Below are 19,327 nucleotides of genomic sequence, written 5' to 3' on the forward strand. Positions count from 1 at the left end.
AACGTTCGACATTTGTCAATATATATGATAGATATATATTTTAGTTATTTTAATGTGAGGACAAGGCATGCAATGAACTAGTTTGACGTGGATGAGTAAGCACCTGAAGATGGCATTATTATGCCGAAACATGTAGTGCGAGTGAGAGAAGGAGATAGATGAGTGTATGCACTGCAAGACGGTTTAAATAAATCATGGACTTAAATCAGTGCAACAGGACGCTAAAATATAACCTTTACACAACTCGTTACAGCATTTCACAAATCACTATCTTCGACTGGACACTCTCGACTTCTGATCACGCTGCTCCTCCCAAATTAACTGAACTATTCCTAGAGCAAGTCAAATTCAAAGTCACATTGCGACTGACGGCCAGTCAGTCAGTCAGTCAGTCAGTCAGTCTTGGTGTCGAACTCCATCTGGGGCTCATGACCATGTTACTACGAGTATTTGAGAGTCACGGTCTTGTCTTTGTGGTGCGCCCTCTCTGACGAGAGGATGGGTCTGTCTTTTGTCATAGTCATTGTCTGCAGTAGTAAGTCATTGGTCATAAATTTATATATATATGGCCTCTGTCAGTCCAGGCTCAGTACAGCAGACTATGCCCTATTTCTAGTAGCTTCCGCTACAACGGCAGTCTAGTCACTTGAACGGTCGTATGCCTGATCGCTGCCAAGTTAAGCCTTCTATAATTTCTACGTCGGGCTTCGCCTTGACGAATATTGCGAATATTTTCAATGTTATGATTTAGACGGACTTCTGCTCATTGCCTTCATAATTCTGTTATATAGTCATACGCGTTCGGCAAGTGGAATTCTCTAGAGCCAGAGTCACTCACTGTTATATAGCCTCGTGGCGAACCTCACGGAAAACTGTTGCGTATTTTTGTAGGCACTAACTAGCTACGATTTCTTTACCAAGAATCTGTCTAAGCGGGAACATGTTTATCAAGCCGTTGTCTAGCAATGGATCTGTACGTCACAGCATCTTAGATATACAGAGTGTGAAGGGTGTCAAATATTCCAATGGTTCAGGATAGTATGAAGAGAAGTCTTAGTGTGAACACGATAATGAGGGTACCAGAAACCGCTGGGAATTTGTTAAGCTGAGATACTTTAATCTTTTTGAGAATAATTCTGCTTCATGGAACTGGTTAAGGATGAATATTTAGATTATATGAATGGATTTACCAAGCAAGCAGAAGTAGGGACTCCAACCGCAACTGGTAAGTAGTTACAGACGTGAATACTGTAGACTGCCGACGAACAAACTGTTCTCCGTAAAGGGATGGAAGCATTCCTACCCAGTTTGAGGTTCTGAACCTCAGCCGCGTCATTTACATCAGGGGAAAGGATTAGTTCCGTCAGTGCAAGTCATGTTATATACCTGGAAAAAGAAGCGGTAATTTCCTTCGTTCATTACACACAGCACCTGGGCAATGCAATAAACTAAACCTTAAACTCATTTTAAGCTTCAAAATTGAAAGTAGTTGTCACCCCTTTCCAATATTTTGCTATGTGTTACTAGTAGAAAACTAGAAATACAGTGTTTAACACGCTCAGCAATAAATTGACCTATACTGATGCTGAATATTTTGTGTAATTTCTGCCTTTAAATCAGCGTACTTTTATAATACCTACAAAGGATGCATCTCTCTAGCAACCTTTACAGGTATTACAAAAGTACATCTACTTTAATATCATCTCACATTCACGCGGCACACCGTTCTCACGAAAGAGTTTTTGGAGACCCAGTCATGATGCTATAGCTCTTTAATATTTACAAATAATTCTAAAAGATGCCAGTCACGCTACGTAACCATTACGACTTGTGTGAAGTAAATGCTTCTACTTAATTCCAGACGAACGGCCTGATGGTAGTATAAACATTAGGCCTAAACCTTTGAAGTCAGAGTCAGAGTCGCTTTATGACTGTCGGTTTGCCGCCCATCAGTTCGTCTTGCCGACAAGCCCCTTGAGACTCACGACCAGTAATTCTATTTTCCAACTGAACGCTTGCTGTTATAATCCTTATGTAACATCCTCTCTGACGAGACGATGGGTATCTCGTTTACAATTGCTGCTGGCCCTCGCCAGGGCAGTCATCCTCAGGTCCGAGTCCAGCGGGACACATTTAAAATGACCACATTTTACTGTCTCAGAGTGGAGACTCCCTCAACCTGTAGGGTCAGGTCCCCGTATTTATATCCCCCAGGAACAGGGTGGTCTGGTTGTACCCCCAGGGCACTGGGTTCCCTTTTCGTCGCCTCCTACGACTCGCAGGCTACTGTGAAGGTATTGACCCCGCCTCCACACGGGATTTATTTTGAAGTCTGACATTCCTTTCAATAATATTTAAGAATTCACTTCCTATCTCAAAGAAAAGACTCTCGAGTTTCTGAAAATTGTTGTCTTCTGGAACGCGACGCTGTTGAATGTGGCAGATAGGTACCAATATTTCAGAAGAATTGGCTGCATTGATCTTTAAGAACTAAAGAACTACCCTGAAAACTGAGACCATTATATACAAAGTACACTGCGCCACACCGCAGAAAACAGTTATGTTAATAGTCACGGTAGTAAGGACTTCAAAGCATACACACTGCGCCTCAGTCACATTATAAAAACCAGTTCATTAATCCTGGTTAGGGAAATAATCGCACGTTTATTCTGAGAACCGTACGAGACACATACATGCATTATGTGGGCAAACTGCAGAGGTTCTTCAATGTTAAAACAAGTGGTACAAAGAGTAACGACTACGTTTTAAAGGATTTAATCTGTTTTTGAGGAAATCTTCCTGTACAATAAAATAATAATGCTTCGCGTGGACATGGTAACACAGCGCACTGACAGCGATGCATGCAATGGTTGCAACAAGTAACACTTCTACTGTTAGACGGATATGCCAGTAATAGTCTCTCTGTCGTCAGATGTCGCCATTCCCATAAAGACATTTTTATTTACTCGTAGAAGAACGTCCGTTTTGTGCCTTTCCTAAAACGAGTTTTATTATATTGTCACTTACCAGGGGTTTGCGTGACTAATAAGATGAGTTTTTGCATTTGATGATCGAATTTATTGGACCTCTATTCTACTGGTTATAAGAGTTCACAAATCACTATCTGAAATACTGTCATTTCTTCCGACTGAACACTCCCCTCGAACTATTCTGACTTCATACTGAACTGAACTGTCAATTATTGTTGGCTGCTCAATACATAACCCCGGGTTGAACCACAGCATAGAAAATACGCCCGTTGCCTAGCATTTGATGTCCTCTATCGTTCCGTATTCACTGGAACGTGCTTACTGATTCGTTGCCTAGCAATGGGTATATGCGAATCCACATAGAAAACACCTCTTGCAACATCTGTTCCATTGTTGCGTCCGTGTATTGTCGTCGTTGCCTAGCAATGGGTCTAATTTATATTTGGTTGCATGTTTTTTGCGGGCTTGTTTACCGAGTCGTTGCCGAGCAATGGGACTACAAGTCACGGTATGACTGTGTGGACTCGGAGCTTTATTCCAAACGATTTGACGTACATAGAAATTAAAATTTTGGCACGAAAGTATTAAAGGCAGGAAGGTTATTATAAAAGTGTCATGTGAACATGGAGGAAATGGACATGGGTACATTTTGTGTTACTGCTAAACGGTACGCATTTCTGCAAGAAATGAAAACAGCTGTAGAGATCAACGATGACTGCCATCGCCAATTCTTTTCGTTGGGAAATGCGAAAACGAACTTAGCCTAAGCAACAGACAAATCTTCCTACTGCCAAGTCAGTGAAAATAATGTCCTTAGTTATGTTCAACATTTCCGATTGTGCTGACAAGTTTCTGTTGATAAGTACAGTTTTTCGCTGAAGCGTTCTTGTGAGTGCAAGTTCTTTAGGCAATTATTTCTTAAATGAGAATGAGTGGGCAGTTTCTGTGTAACTTCGGTTCAGTTATACGACTTGTACATCACACTCCCTGGAACAGGGCCCTCTTGAGCAGACGATCAAAATATTACCGTAAACCCATCAGCGTCACCACAGAAGCCTCTCATTGGCCTCCATTCTCAACAAGTTGAAAATTGCAAACAGCCACAGCCTGTTTTAATTTTAAATTATCCTGCCGTCTGTATCTAACCTTCCAAGTATTAAATGCCTAAGTTGAAGCAGACGGCTGAGGTAAAATATTCAGTGCACAGTTTTCGTTATATTTAATCCTATAATCAGTTGGGACGATTCCCTTAAAGAGAATAGCAAGTTATATGTTGCATTCCTTCCGCAGGGTCCACTGAACGATCTCCATAGAGATAAAGGGTAAGTATGAGGACACTTCACAAATCACTAGGACACGCTCCATTCTCGTTCTCGTACTCCATTGTACTCCGTTGAATTCCTTCAATTCTCATTCTCTGTTGTACTTCAAAGTCAAAGTCACATTGCGATTGACGGTCGGTCGGTCGGTCGGTCGGTCAGTAATTCTTGGTGACGAGCCACATCTAGAGCTCATGGCCAGATATTAATTATCATCGTTTGACAGTTACGGTCTTATTTTTGTGGGGCGTCCTCTCTGACGAGAGGACGGGTCTGTCTTTTGCGTATGCTGCTGGCTCTTGCACAGCGCGGTCTTGCTCGGGTCCGAGTCCCTTGGTACTCGCGACCATATTTTACTATCTCAGATTTGAGATTTCCCTTTTCGTCGCCTCCTACGACTCGCAGGGTCACGGTGGAGGTATTCGACCCCACCTCCACACGGGGGTTTCCTTTCAATACGTAGAAATCTTTCGCCTTTCGTTCTGTGTCGTATTATAATTCCTCTGCACGGACCAGGCAGAAAACACGTGTCACGTGTTATGAAGAATACGCGTTTATTGGTTCGTTACCTAGCAACGAGCTGTAGCAAGGTTCACAGAGAACACAGCTCCTATTGTTGTGTTCTCTGGAACGGTGCATCTTGTTTCAGAACCGTTAAAGCATGTAGTGCAATTTCCTGTCATTACGTATGTTAGCCTTTCACCTGTAGAGAATATTTACCAATATTTTGATTGACATTTTTTAAAGAATTCTTTAGAGCGTAAGGGTCACCAGTTCTTTAACATGAATCAACGAGCTGGAAATGTTAACAGCCCAAGAAGACAATAACAACAACGGAAACATGGAATGAGCATCCGAAAACACGAATACCTGTTATCCATTCAAACGTCAGCCTGTAAGATCTCGAGTTTAAAGACAATGCGTCTGTCACGTATTGAGTTACGAGCCACGATGCAACCGGACCCGCGACAGTGACACAATCCATTAAGAAGGAGCACAAAACTTCCACTTGTAAAGCAGCTACAGAAGCAGGTAACGTGCATAGGAGCTTTCTGGTTCACAGAACTGTTACAATTGACCAGTCAACAACGGGGCTACAGCACTAAAGCCTTCCTCTAACTGGACACGATCCCGAGTCAATCCCAACGATCCCCGTGATAAGCTGATAAGAGTTTTAGATTATTTAACAACACTGTTTCTGCTATACAGACTAGATAAACTCTAAGAAGAAAGCAGTCTTCTGGGATTTGGCACCGTGTATATGTGGTGTTAACCGACGTTTCGGAGGAATGTATCGCCTCCATCTTCAGGGTAGAAGGTAAAATATAAGAACTCCGCAAGCGAAGAGACCTTCTACCCTGAAGATGGAGGCGATACATTCCTCCGAAACGTCGGTTAACACCACATATACACGGTGCCAAATCCCAGAAGACTGCTTTCTTCTTAGAGTTTATCTAGTCTGTATAGCAGAAACAGTGTTGTTAAATAATCTAAAACTCTNAATCCCCACTTTTAATTAATATCCAATAAGCAGTATGTAAGTAATTAATAAGAAGTATACCGTACACAGAGTAGAGCCACTTTACGGCTTTAACACTAATACAATAATAGGAAACATTCAGAGAAGATAATGCATTACAATTTAATAACTGTGTATCCAAGAACACCTGAAGATGACCATTTAAGGGTCGAAACATGTGTGGTTTAAACTATTAAACGTTTGTTGCGTTGACGGCTGAACTTGTAAAATTAATATTATTAGTTTATTGCAAGGAGGCGGTGTGGTCCACTGGAAAGTAAAACTAATAAAATTCCAAAAAGCCAGTAATTCTGAAAAGTAATTTGTATTCCCGTTATGAAGTTTATGGCTCCATAAATGCAGGGTACTGCTTCATCATCCGAATGAGTATCGCCTTGTCCGAAAAACCCTACTCCATACATAAGGAACTAACTAACATGGCGGTAGCAGAAACCGTTTGTTCAACAGCGCTAGTACCTTCTAAAAATGAACACTGGACACGATCATGAGCCACTTCCATTGGCCTAGCACCCCTACAGCCTACAGGAGACATCATATTCTCCCAGAATTCATCTTAATATTTTTTCATCTCTTTACAGTTCTAGAGTTTCCGCACCAAAATTCTGTAAGCATATCTTGTCTCTCCAATCCGCGCTACATGTCTAACACGCTATTGACGCCACACCAACCGCTTGGTTAAATAAATAAATAAAATCTCAGTGTTTAAAATCACGCCTGCTATTGTTAGCTCGCGCTTACTGACTCACTCTCTGAGAATATTGCAGTAGTCACACAGAAGGATTCGCCGGTGCTGCGTGCTGTGTGTTTGTTCAGCAGTCAGATAACCATAGAAGGACAGCCCGACAGCAAGAAAGGAGCAGAGATTTATGTACTCTTACATCTTATCAAACATGGAACTTGTTCAGATATGGTAAAAGCAATACATTACGTACAGTAGACATCAACGAACTTTCGAAATATGAAGACGACCAGGAAAACCTGAAGGCAATTTGTATTTAAATGATGTTTTTGGAACTGTCCTATGAGAACCATAAGCATATTATTGTAAAAATGTTTAGATATTCCATCCTCAGACTGCGATCAACTAAAACATGGTCATGAAACTCTTACGTGACCAGCGGACCACAGGTTACGTACTCTATCAAAACTTGCGGCCTGATACAAAAGGGTTTGAGGACTGTGATTAAACAGTTTCGCTCAAAAAGGACACAACTCCCAAAAGCATGATAACGGTTTCTTGTTACCACATTACGTCAGATTGAGGCTGAATTTGGTAAATGAAGTCGTGTTACATGATTTGTTTATACCACACCTAAACGCATTTAATGACGATTTTCATATGTTCAATTCCCTCTCCATGACAACAGGGTTTCATGTTTACTGAGCCCAGTATCAACAGCTCACACTCTACATCACCGNGTCCCAAAAGCATGATAACGGTTTCTTGTTACCACATTACGTCAGACTGAGGCTGAATTTTGTAAATGAAGTCGTGTTACATGATCTGTTTATACAACACCTAAACGCATTTTAATGACAATTTTCATATGTTCAGTTCCCTCTCCATGACAACATGTTTACTGAGCCCAGTATCAACAGCTCACACTCTACATCACCGAACTGGAAGGGACGAGGAAGCAAGTGACCGTGACCTGGAATGTTCCTGGAGGATTTGAGCAAAACCATGGAAGACCTGTCAGGATAACCTGTGTCTCGACTGATATTCCAGTGAAGCAAGTAAAGGTAAAGCTATCCGCGTAGGAGGCCGTGGAGGTCCATAGGGTTGTGAGACGTGTATCTTCTACGTTGCTGATTGGAGCACACAACGGTAAGCCCGCATCTACGTGGGTTATCAGCCTACAGAGAACTATAGCATGGTGGGTCGGGAAGTTTCTTCTCGAAATTCCTGTGTACCACTCTTCATCTCGCTTTTGAGTTGGATTGCTTGACCCATTGTTACCTTTCAACTCTCCAACAGGGACCTGTAATATAACCAGGTCTATATATGGCCATCATTTCGATATGCATCTCACTGGTGCGCGTGTAACAATATGTGATGCTCTGCTTAAGATGGGATTAACAAAAGGGTATAAACCACTTGAGGAGCAACTGGCAGGCATGTATGATGCCATAATACCCGCCTATTTACATGATAATATTATTATTCCAAATGAAGCAACACCTAAATCTAGAACTCCGTGAGAAACGTAAACACGTACCAGCAGAGAGTGGGCGAGTGGACAGACAGACACTCCTGTACGAGACCGCCTAAATTGGGACAAGCAGGTTTCTTTCTGCAGTACACTCCTACATCTACAGGAGGGACGCTTTCTATCGCTTCGTGGACATACAGTGAATTACAATAAGGACGCAAAAAAGGAAGATACACTGGGGACTGCATTTCATTAACGCGCCCCGAAACTGGTACAGAATGAAATCTTGGCATTCGATATTGAAATAACTTTTACTTTCCTGCTCATGTTTCAGTCCTGCTAATGACAATGGCACCAAGTAACTAACTCCATATAAATTGTGTTTCTTGAATGCTGATAGTTCCCGTGCCCATAAAGGAATTCTCCGATCATATGGAAACTCGAGGTTCATTGTTATGTTAACAAAAGATTTACTGGTCTTTATTCTGAACCATCTGAATTTGATCCACACCCTCACACCGTCCTCTTGTAAGATAAATCACAATTTATAATTAGTCTCCTCACATCTGCCTTTATATCTGATTGGTAGCCTCTTCACTTGAGGTTTTCTGATTACAAATTTGTATAAAGCTCTCGTGTTTGCATGCGTCTTATAAGTACAGCCCTCTTTATTCCTTGATTTAATTATGCTAATAATGTTAAGTGAAGCGTACAAATTATGAATCACCTCAGTCTGCAATTCTGAGGATGCTACTGTTACTTGCAGTCTCTTTATTTGAAATATTCTCTNCTATTCGTGCTAACTTTGTAAATGGCCTCTGTGCTGTTAAATTTGCACGTAAATAAACGCGAACTGAATTATTATTATCATTACCATTATCATCATTGGTGTCGTCGTCATCATCATCGTTAAGCTTTGAACCTGTTCTGCGCTACAGACACACCACCACAGGAAACATCAAGAATCTGCATTAAATACAACACTGTTGTTCCCACCTACCCGTCTGCAAGGCCTCCATGCAAATATTATTTCTAATAGTAAGCTGAAAGTATTGGTGGGAAGAGGCCCAGAGAGTGGTCCAATGATTACAGAGAGTTTCACTAAAACAGTTCAGGCGTAGACGGACGGAGAGGGATTCCAGGATATGTACCAACAGGAGGTGCTTGTGAACACAGTAGTCAACCTTCAGTTTTCTTACAAGGCGCGGAACTTCTTGACCAAAACGACTTTTCAATTTCTCACGAAGGGTGACGTACAGGTAAGGCTAGACGTGCAAACGGGATGTACGCGACTGGTAGTTACCCGAAACACCGAATGCGGTTTCTCGTGGTTTCTCTCAGTCCCTCTACGCCAGTGTTCCGCAACCTTTTCCTACTCGCGGCACACCATGAAGTATCCATGACTCAACACGGCACACCAAAATGTTATTCCCCTCAAAAACGCATGATATCAGTGCTTTTATTAACAATTAATGAACTTTAATTCACTGTAGAGTGTAGAAAATACGCTTCTATTACTATTAAAGTAAATACAGTAATTCTACTCACACCTTCGATGTGATACTTGCGCCTGCGTAGCTGCACACAGGCGACTGATCCGTGGTGGAATCGTTGACAACGCAAGTCTCATTTCTTCATCGATGGATTTCAGCCGCTCCCTCTTTGGTGTTTTAGTTTCAGTTAACGTCGAGAAGCCCAGTTCACACAAATATGTAGTTGAAAATGGCAATAACACATTAACTGCCATCTCGGAGATAGCCGGGTATCCACTCCTTATTGCCAACCAAAACGTATCCAAAGGCACTTCGACAAGTATTAGTTTCAATGTTCTGTCTGCTTTTAAATCTGCGAGTTCCTCTTGTACATTAATCGGAAGATGTTCTGAATTCGCAACGAATGGATCACGAACCCAGTCGAGATCTTTTACACTCTCTCCAAAAATACTTATTGAATTTCTGCTGCAGCATTTCTAAATGTTCTTTAATTGTGTCCAACGCCACTTTATTGCCGTCAGCAAGTGACCATACAGTTGGGAACATCTCAAACGACCCATCTGTAGTTCTCTGTATCCACAAATGCTGCTTATTTACAAATCCTTGTACCTTATCCATATTAGTTAGTTTATTTTCGTTCCTACCTTGCATCTTTCTGTTCGGTTCATTCAAGTGTACGAAAATATCGGAAAGATATGCCAACTTACATACCCATTCATCATCTGCAAATAAATCCTCACGCCCCTCAACAGTCAAAAGAGGAATTGTTGACATTTCACTAGCAGCTTCTGAACCCAGGACTATTTTCACCATCTCTTTACAAGCAGGCAGTAACAACGTTTCAGTTATTGTGTGTGGCTTTTTGGCCTTTACGATAATTTCGGCTACCTTATAACTTGCTTCCTGCACTTTTGCTGACACACGTACTGTCGCAGTCATTAACGTTCTTTGTTCTTTGTTTTGTTCCAACAAGCGACAAAATAATTGACACTTTTGCTTGATAGAGATGAATGTTTTGTTGACAAATGTCCTTTCAATTTACTGGGAACCATAGCAGCATTACTGAGTTTTTCACCACAAACGATACACTCGGGGATTGGGCACGTTTTATCACCACACCAAAAAAGACGTAAGATAAGTAATTATCATTATACTGCCGGTATACTAATTTTTGTTTCTTTTTTTTCGGGCTCAATGCTTTCACTACTTGCACTCGTGGACGGAACACTCCGTATAAGGAATTTACGAGTATCCGTCTTGAAAAAATAAAGTAGTCTAACAATAATAGAAAATAACAAGACTAACCAGCAACCAAAATTTGCGAACTACTTCAGAGCACAGCTGTGATAGAACTGAAACAATTGTTAAACGCGGGATCTCTACTCTTCAAACGGAACAAGTGACACTATACCGACTTATTTTTTAAATATTTATAATTTTAAATGAAGTCGAACAATCGGTGGGTGCATCGTTACAGGAAGAAAGTCATAAAGTTGAAGAAGCTCTAAATTCTAAGAAACAGAGGCAAATACCAAAATAACGTTATAAAAGACAGGAAAACCCATGCTAATCCCTGCAGTTTTAGGGAAAAACACGTACACAGAACATGCGGCGAGTATATCAAAGAAGCTGCGTAGATGCGAGAAAAATAAAAATAAATCAGTAATGAAAATATGACATAACAACAGCTGTGAGTAAATAATTTACGTTTAATTTCTTAGAATATAACATTACTGTACATACAAATCACAGCATGTAATCAAGAATAAACAAGCATCGCGTTATTTAATCAGTGCAGTGGCTGAGAATAAAATACAAGCATATGAAACGCGGTAACTGGGATAAAATAAAACGAATAAAATTCAACAATTAATTTCTTACAATAGGTAAAAGTTCGCGTCACACCTTTCGCCTTGTGACGGCACACCGGTGTGCCGTGGAACACTGCGTCTGCGCTAATGCCGAGACAGTGCCGGATTAGCCCCGAACGCTTCCTCCCACATCCGGTGCAATTAATTACTCACCAATGATCCTAATATTCGAGGGTTCCATCTCCTGGGATATAACGAGGCGTAGTCCGTTGAACGTCACCCTGCGTTTCGGAGGAACATGTCACCTCTTATTTTCAGGCTGCAGTCGTAAGCCAATCAAAAAACCAACATGAAGCTACCTGCTTCATACCGCTTTCTTACATCGCGTATTCTTCGCAGTATTTTCTACTTGCTTCATACTGGTTTTCGGCCTGAATTTTTATTCGACCCTGAAGATGAAGGCAACAGACTTCTTCGAAACGTTTGTTGTCTTTTAAGGGACTACAGGAAGATATACTACTGAAGACAGAATTCTTTATAACCACCGCCATAATAATCTCAAATGCCACTTCGTAACATTTGACTCTGTACTGTAACCATAATCCGAGTTATCGAAGCACCGTACAAGAGGACCGTGCGCTGCTCATTTAGACAGGGTCAGAGTTACTCTCGTCCGCTGGTTTACCGCCAATCAACTCGTCTTGGTGACAAGCCCTTTGAGATTCTCGCCCAGCAATTTTCTTTTTAAGCAAACACTTGCAGTCACAGTCCATATGTGACCTCCTCTCTGCCGAGAGAATGGTTCTGTCGTTTACAATTGCTGCTGGTCCTCGTCAGCACAGTCATTCTCAGGTCCGAGTACTGTCTCAGATTCGAGAATCCGCTCTGATCTGCTTTCGATAGATCCGCTTAACAAGAGGGCTGGTCACATTTGCAGTGTGGCCCAAAAGTAAAAACTGCGTTGGGAAAAAGAAGTGACATATGGTTCGGATAAATTATCCTAATCAGCAGGGCCCGGAATTTGATGACCTAAAATATGTAAAAGAAATTGCCTAAAATGACCGAAAATAATAAGAAAGATGACCTATAAAATGACCGAGAAATCCAGAAAAAAGATATACAACTTAAAAAACAACCTAAACTCTATCATGTCATGGAAGACCTACTAACTGCTTTAAAAAGTATTTTTAATCTTTATTAACACCGTGAACTCATCGTTACACTTTTAAGTTCATCCTCGTTTTTATATTGAAAATTAAGCAACATATGACTGAATTTGAAGTTAATGTTATAATACGATTTTTTCTACCGTGTTGGAACGCTCATCAAATGTACACATACGGTATATATTCCAGTACTTAAGTGCCACCTCATTCGGAGTTGCAACAGATGACAGTCAACATGCGGAGATTCCCGAAGGTGAGACAGCGCCTATTGTCCGACAGCACATTCTTGTACTTGGAGAAACTCCTTTCCGCATCTGCAGACACAATAGGAGCGCACTTGAAGTGTACCAAGTCACTAGCAGTAAGTTCATCTTCAATACTGAAAACTCTCCTGTCAGAATTCGAGAAATGCTGCACAATGTTTCATAACTTCAGTTTTATCTAGCATATTTTACATTTTTCTTAACACTTTCTCCAAATGACTGGCTATTTTTATTTTTCACGAGAGCGAGCGAATCTTTTAGTGTTGCTCCTCTCTCCCTGTAAGCATTTGATTCCTTCCGTCAAGGAACTGAAATTTGCCTTTATGAAGGCCAGCTGTCCTTCCATTTCTCTGCACGAGAACTGTTCCTGAGGAGCTTCAACTGCCCTCGCATCCTCCGTCTTCATTGAATCTACAGTGTTTTTCACTACCTGAAAATTATCGCAATTGTAAACTGTAGCATAAATCCACGTTCCCCACCTCGTAATGACGGGTTCCGGGGGCAGTAGAACACCAGGAGCCATAGACTTAACTGCATTTTACGAGCTGGAGCCTTGACGAAAATCTTCTTCGCCCTCGACACGAGAGCGTCTACTTGAGGAAACTTGATCTCACTTCTTCCGTCACTGTATGCAGTGCATGGGACAGGCAAGTAACGTGCACCAATTTCGTATAAAACGAGTTTATTGACTTGCCTGCTTTTACAATATATGGGGCTGCATCGGTCACAAAAAGCAAGACGACGTCGTGCCGTATACCCTCTGGCCGCGGTAGAAACATGGACCTGTCGAAGAGTTTACAAACTGTGGAATGATTAACGGATTCTAGCACCTCACTCGTAAGCAGAAACACTTCACCCGGTCCGCCAATTTCCAAGGTTCCAATGATGACGTTTGCCATGTAGAGAGCCTCCGTATCGCAGGTCTCATCAATGGAAACGAAAATCTTCTCCCCCTGCACTTTATTCCTAATCATTTCCAGGATACTGTTGTAGCACTTGGAAAGGTAGTTNCACACTGAGAACCTTTCGGCAACTGTATCTTTGTCTGTACGGCCAAGGGCGGGAAACTGAAGACAGACGGAGTTGTATTGAGCAGCAAAATGCCACAAAAAGCGAGGAATTCCGACTAGAAATATTTGTAACTGAGCAAATTGCTTTACACACAACTTGGAAAGGGCCGCAGTGTGAGTGACCGCTGTCGTACCCTGCTGCAAGCTTAAAATGTTTTGTGGTATGTAATGTCAGCAGTTTCTGCAAAACGAACGGAAAGGACAGGATATTATTAAAACTTATTATTGCATTCTGTGATAGCAGGTACTTGGGGTGCAGCTGCAGGCTGCATTTGTAGAGCCAGGAGAAAAATAAAGAACACTTTACTTGCATATCATTCACATTTCTGAAAACATATGAAGAAAAATTCCCCAAAACGGCTCAAATGACCAAAAAATACCCTTAAAAGTTAAACAATTTATCGAAAAATTACTCCAAAACCGAAAAAATGCTTAAAAATGACCAACAATGATCTATAAAAGTCACATCTCTGTACCCAGCAGCTCATCTCCGGGATTTATATATTTACGAGCATCGAGTAGGATACAAGGAAAAAAAGATGACATGTCATCAAAATCCGGGCCTGCTAATCAGCAACGGCTCCGCCTTTCGTTCCAAAACAGACGTGGCAGCCTTCAGCTTTTACATTTTCGCCGCTTTGTTACATGAAAAGAGCCGAACCGGACGCGTTGCAAAAAGATAGAGGCGTGTGCGCAGGGACGTACTGCGCAGACAGTGATTATATGCCCCTCGATTGGCAAACAGCACGTCGGCTGTTGCATGTATATAGATATGAAGGTATTCTCATACGCTGCGGCCGTTTCACAAGATAATTCGCAGAAAATTATACAAACTTCAGTCTGCTAAAATTACCAAGAGCAGAAATTTATGATGGTAGAATGGACAGGACCGATCACAGTGGCCGCTCGGTCTAAGGCATGAACAGTTTTCGGTCTGCTCGAACACTGGGATAGTGCGTTCCAACCACACTCTTGGAATGGATGTCTGTGCGTGTTTATTCTGTTTGTGTTGTTATATGTGTAGGTAATAGCCTTGTGACGGGCTGATCCCCCGTCCAAGGAGTCCTACCGACTGTGTATAGGATTAAGAAACTGAAAAAGCGGCCAAGGTCCATCAAAAGGGCTGTAGAGCCATAGACAGACAAACAGATAGACAGAATGGCTAGGGCGCCGATTACATTCGCTAGCTCCAACACTGACATCGCTGGTTCGAATCTCACATGAGGCATGTATGTCTCCTTTTATCCCGTGTCTCTGCTGTTCTGTGTTTGCAGGTAGCGGCTTTGCGACTGGCTGATCTCCCGTCCACGGAGTCCTACCGACTGCGTAAAAAGATAAAATACTGAAAAGCGGCCAAGATCCAACAAAGGGCTGCAGAGCCATAGATGGAGATAGAATTGCTAGGGCATTAACTTCTAAACGTAACAATTCCACAGGCCTTAAACACAGGGTGTCCGGATGAAAGGTATCCAAAGTTAAATTATTATATCTCAGAAAGTATTTATTATACACATTAATGGGTTACACCCTTACAAAGAGAAACTATCAAGTTTTTTCTGCGTATATAAATTTCTCAGTTAATTTAATTGTGGGCTCCCTTGGTGACACGACAAATATCCAGGCTTGAAGCATGTTCGGTGTTACAGTAGCTTTCAGGTTTTGAAGCTCGTTGATCTTCACCTGGTAGACAATGTTCTTCACATAACCCCACAAGAAAAAAATCCACTGAGGTTAAATCTGGCGACCTAGGTGGCCAACCGATTGGTCCACCTCTGCCAATTCATAATCCAGCCATCTCTCTGTCCAGGTGATTCCTAACATCGTGGCAAAAATGTGGCGGCGCATGCGCGTAAGCCGGGTATGAAAAAAGAAACTTTCGAGTTTACTTTCCGATGACATAAACCGGTTACGTGTATGACAATTACTTTCCGAGATATATATTTTTTATTTTGTATACTTTTCATCCGGACATTCTATATATGGGAATATGCGATATTCAGCAACATTCTAGGAGAAACCGTCGTGATACAGAAAGAAATGTTTGGACGATTATAATAACTTAAATATTGATCTCAGGCCACGGAATAGATATATACGTAGAAGTACAATAACGCTCTAAGAAAAATAAAATTATCACTAAGAGAATTGCAAAAAAATATCAGAAACAAAGACATTACATAAAATCGCAGCAAATGCAACAGTGACGTCTGGGTGCAGAAAGAATTGAAGCAGAATATACTAGATTTCTACGACCTTTGCTTGCTATTAGAAGACTATATTATTAACGAAATACAGACATCAGGGAAGAATAACATGTATATCTGTTCAGCTGAGGAGTATAAGCCAGCCAGGCTATTGTTGCCTGACGTGGGAACTACTCCATGATGAGCAGTGCGCGCACAGCAAGCAGCTGGCTACTCGGACAAAACGTGCTGTCCTGTCTCCATTTCAGGAAATCAGCCCCTCCCACATGTTACTTTTTGTTTATGTTAGCTATCAGTGATGATTAAACAAGGTCTTGTCAACAGGTTCACCAACAATGAGGCCATCTCCTCGCTTCAGTATGAGTGAACAGGTGACATGAACATGTACCTTCCTACAGACCACACAATTTAATAATTAACAGGGACTAGTGCGTGATGTTTCTTACTAGTTTTACTTTCTTGGGTTCGGGTGAGAGTGAGTCCACTTGGTACGTCGGCCACTAATTGGCCTATTGTACCAGCCCCGGATGATAGAAGATGAGTGTGGAGCGGTCGTTGGAGTTAGAATTGGCAGGAGAAAACCTGTCCCAGTGGCACTTTGTCCACTACAAATCCCACATGACCCGACCTGGGCTCGAAACCGGGCCTCCGCGGTGGAAACCCGGCGACTAACAGCCTGAGCTATGGCACGGCCTGTGTTTCTTATTAGAGAATATACAAGCGCGAAAAGATATACCTAGGCGTAAAGTCCACGTAATGGAAACGCGGCAGAAGGAGAAAAGAACATTACGCAGACTAACTAATTTGGGGCAGAAAATCATTTTTTACAGAGAGCTTCAGTTCTGCAAAGAATATTGGGAGAACAAGGAACTTATTAACTATCTGAAAAGAGCGAATGAAGGGGCACAGAAACGACCGATAAAAGTGATCGGACGGTGCAGGGACTTCGCAAATGAAGGAAAAGTAGGCGAGAATTTAAGACGCCCCGAAAAATTTTAGTGAGAGAAAACATTCGCTGGACGATTTCGAAAAGTGTGTTTTTCGTAGATACTTTCTAGAATATCATGAGCTAAACAAAAAAAAACTACTTCTTATCTTCATAAAAAGCAAAAAGTTTATTTAGGAAGGAAAAACAAAATATCTTCGTAAGCCAGTCAAAGAGACGGAGTTTAGATTCAAGGAAAGTAAAAACAGAAGTCATGATCGAGATATTGGAGTGGCCCACTGAGGAAGGAAGCTAATTAAATTTTAATGACATCGGTAAAATCAATAATATTACGTATCATTGGTGTACCTGATTTTATTGTCTCATTCAACCACTATATGTTTCGATCGCGTGGACAATCGTCAGGTGGTATGTAAATATATGAATAAAATACATTATTACTGAGTCACAAAATTAAGTGGTTCAGTTCTGATAACGAAAAACGATTTAATACATTCCTGGTTTAAGTGATAAAATAAAATTGACAAGGATGATCTGGTCTCTACTGATAGTTTTAATATTTTACATTATTGGTGGATCTAGTCCCTTCTGGACGCTTGTAGCGAAAGACAAGACAGCGGCTTTCTCCATATGAAACATTTGGGAGCTCTGAGGAATATTGAAGAATCCGCAGACGCTAACCATACGTACAGATGGGACATGGGTTCACACCCACTGCAGGGTGGAAAGTCCCTGCAAGACAATTCAGTTGCGAGTGTAATGGCAAACATCAGTGCAATTGTTCCTGCTAGGGAAGAAATGAAATTCATGGGTGGGCAGAATTCAAAATAAAAGACTACAAGCACAGCCAGAACAGCACAAATTATAATAAACAGTGGTTGGAAGAAAAACTTTTTCCCAATATTCCACTTGGTAGATTAGTTTTAAAAGATAACGTGCCATATCACAGGGCGTAAGAAAAGAAACCTTCTACAATTTCATCTCGTGAAGCTGTTATCAAAATGAGGTTCTAATGATACAATATTTGTCACTGATCTGGACTTCACAGAACTGGAACCCCTGGAAGATGCAAGGTTGTACAAACCATAACTAATGTATCCTGCTGACAGAATTCTGCAAGAAAAAATGTCAGTGTGCTGCGACTTCTTCATTCCAGCTAACTAACTAACTAACTAATTAACTAACTAATCTCATGGAGCTGAAACATTCTTGAGAAACCGCCAGTTGTGCAGCTACTGAAGAACTTCCCAACATTCTATGGATCCCGACGGTACATTACCGCGTTCACAAGAGCCATCCACTGGATCCCGAGCCAGATCAATCCAGTCCATCCGACCTCATCCTATCTCTCTAAGATCCATTTTATTATTATCCACCCACCTACGTCATGGTCTTCCTAGTGGTATATTTCCTTCTCGCTTTTTCACCAATATCGTATACGCATTAATCTTATCCTCCATTCGTGCTACATACCCTAACCACCGAAGAGTACAAGTTGTGAAGCTTCTCATTATGGGGTTCATGCCAATGTGACTTAAATCCTATAGAATTAATACGGGGATTATGAAATCAGAAAATTGTAGCTGGATATTTTTTCTACATATAAATACAGATTTGAAAGAAATGATAGTGGAATTTTGGGGGAAATAATGCATGAAAATGGGTGAAATGTTATATACAGGCAGCTGAAATGCTATTTGTGAATGCAGGATAGTACAGCAGCGACGGGGAATGTGAAGCCAGCGGCAGGTAACGGACGCTGCATCTGAAGACGTCAACAGACTCGGCTGACGAAGACCCTGAGCGTTAATCTGCTCACAGTGTCCGAGTTTTATAAAACAAGAGCTACTTTCAGGAACTAAAGCAATACGTTCTTTCCGTTTTCATTGCCTGACTGTAAATGTCTCATACTCTCCACATTTACTTCCTGCAGTCGTCATCAAACGCATATCATCAACAACAGAACAGCGCCTCGCAGGCCAGGGGCACTCAGTCTTGGTTTGGAAATACCAAAATGAATTAGCTACAAGACATACATATAGAAACAAACAAAACACGGGGAAAAGAGCTGTAATATAAAACCTAGTGATGAAAATTCTTGGACGACCGAAGAAAAGATAAGACACATACTGGTCATCTTCCGACTCTGACCAGAAACAGAGAGTTAATTAAGCCTGATAGTGAATTATTGTGATGTGTAGACAACTAACGTGTTACTAAGTGGTTACATACGGATTATAACAATACTGTCAACATGCCGCAGTGTTTACTTATGAGGAAGCAACGGGAAAGAATTTTTTTGGACTAGAACCAATATATGCTAAAGCAAAAGTAAGCATGAAGCATTTTTCCGAATTTTCTTTCCTAAAAAT

The 19,327-nt window shown here is 41.3% G+C and overlaps 1 protein-coding gene and 1 long non-coding RNA gene across 3 annotated transcripts in view; one reads left to right on the forward strand and one right to left on the reverse strand.

Moving 5' to 3' along the window:
* LOC111866065 (thrombospondin type-1 domain-containing protein 4) overlaps positions 1–19,327 on the reverse strand; it is a 645,883-nt gene that overhangs the window by 351,640 nt on the left and 274,916 nt on the right. The gene's annotated exons all lie outside the window — the stretch shown is intronic.
* LOC111866067 overlaps positions 1–19,327 on the forward strand; it is a 269,485-nt gene that overhangs the window by 150,121 nt on the left and 100,037 nt on the right. The window lies entirely within an intron of this gene.

This window comes from Cryptotermes secundus, unplaced genomic scaffold, assembly GCF_002891405.2.
Source record: "Cryptotermes secundus unplaced genomic scaffold, Csec_1.0 scaffold318, whole genome shotgun sequence".
Classification (NCBI taxonomy): domain Eukaryota; kingdom Metazoa; phylum Arthropoda; class Insecta; order Blattodea; family Kalotermitidae; genus Cryptotermes; species Cryptotermes secundus.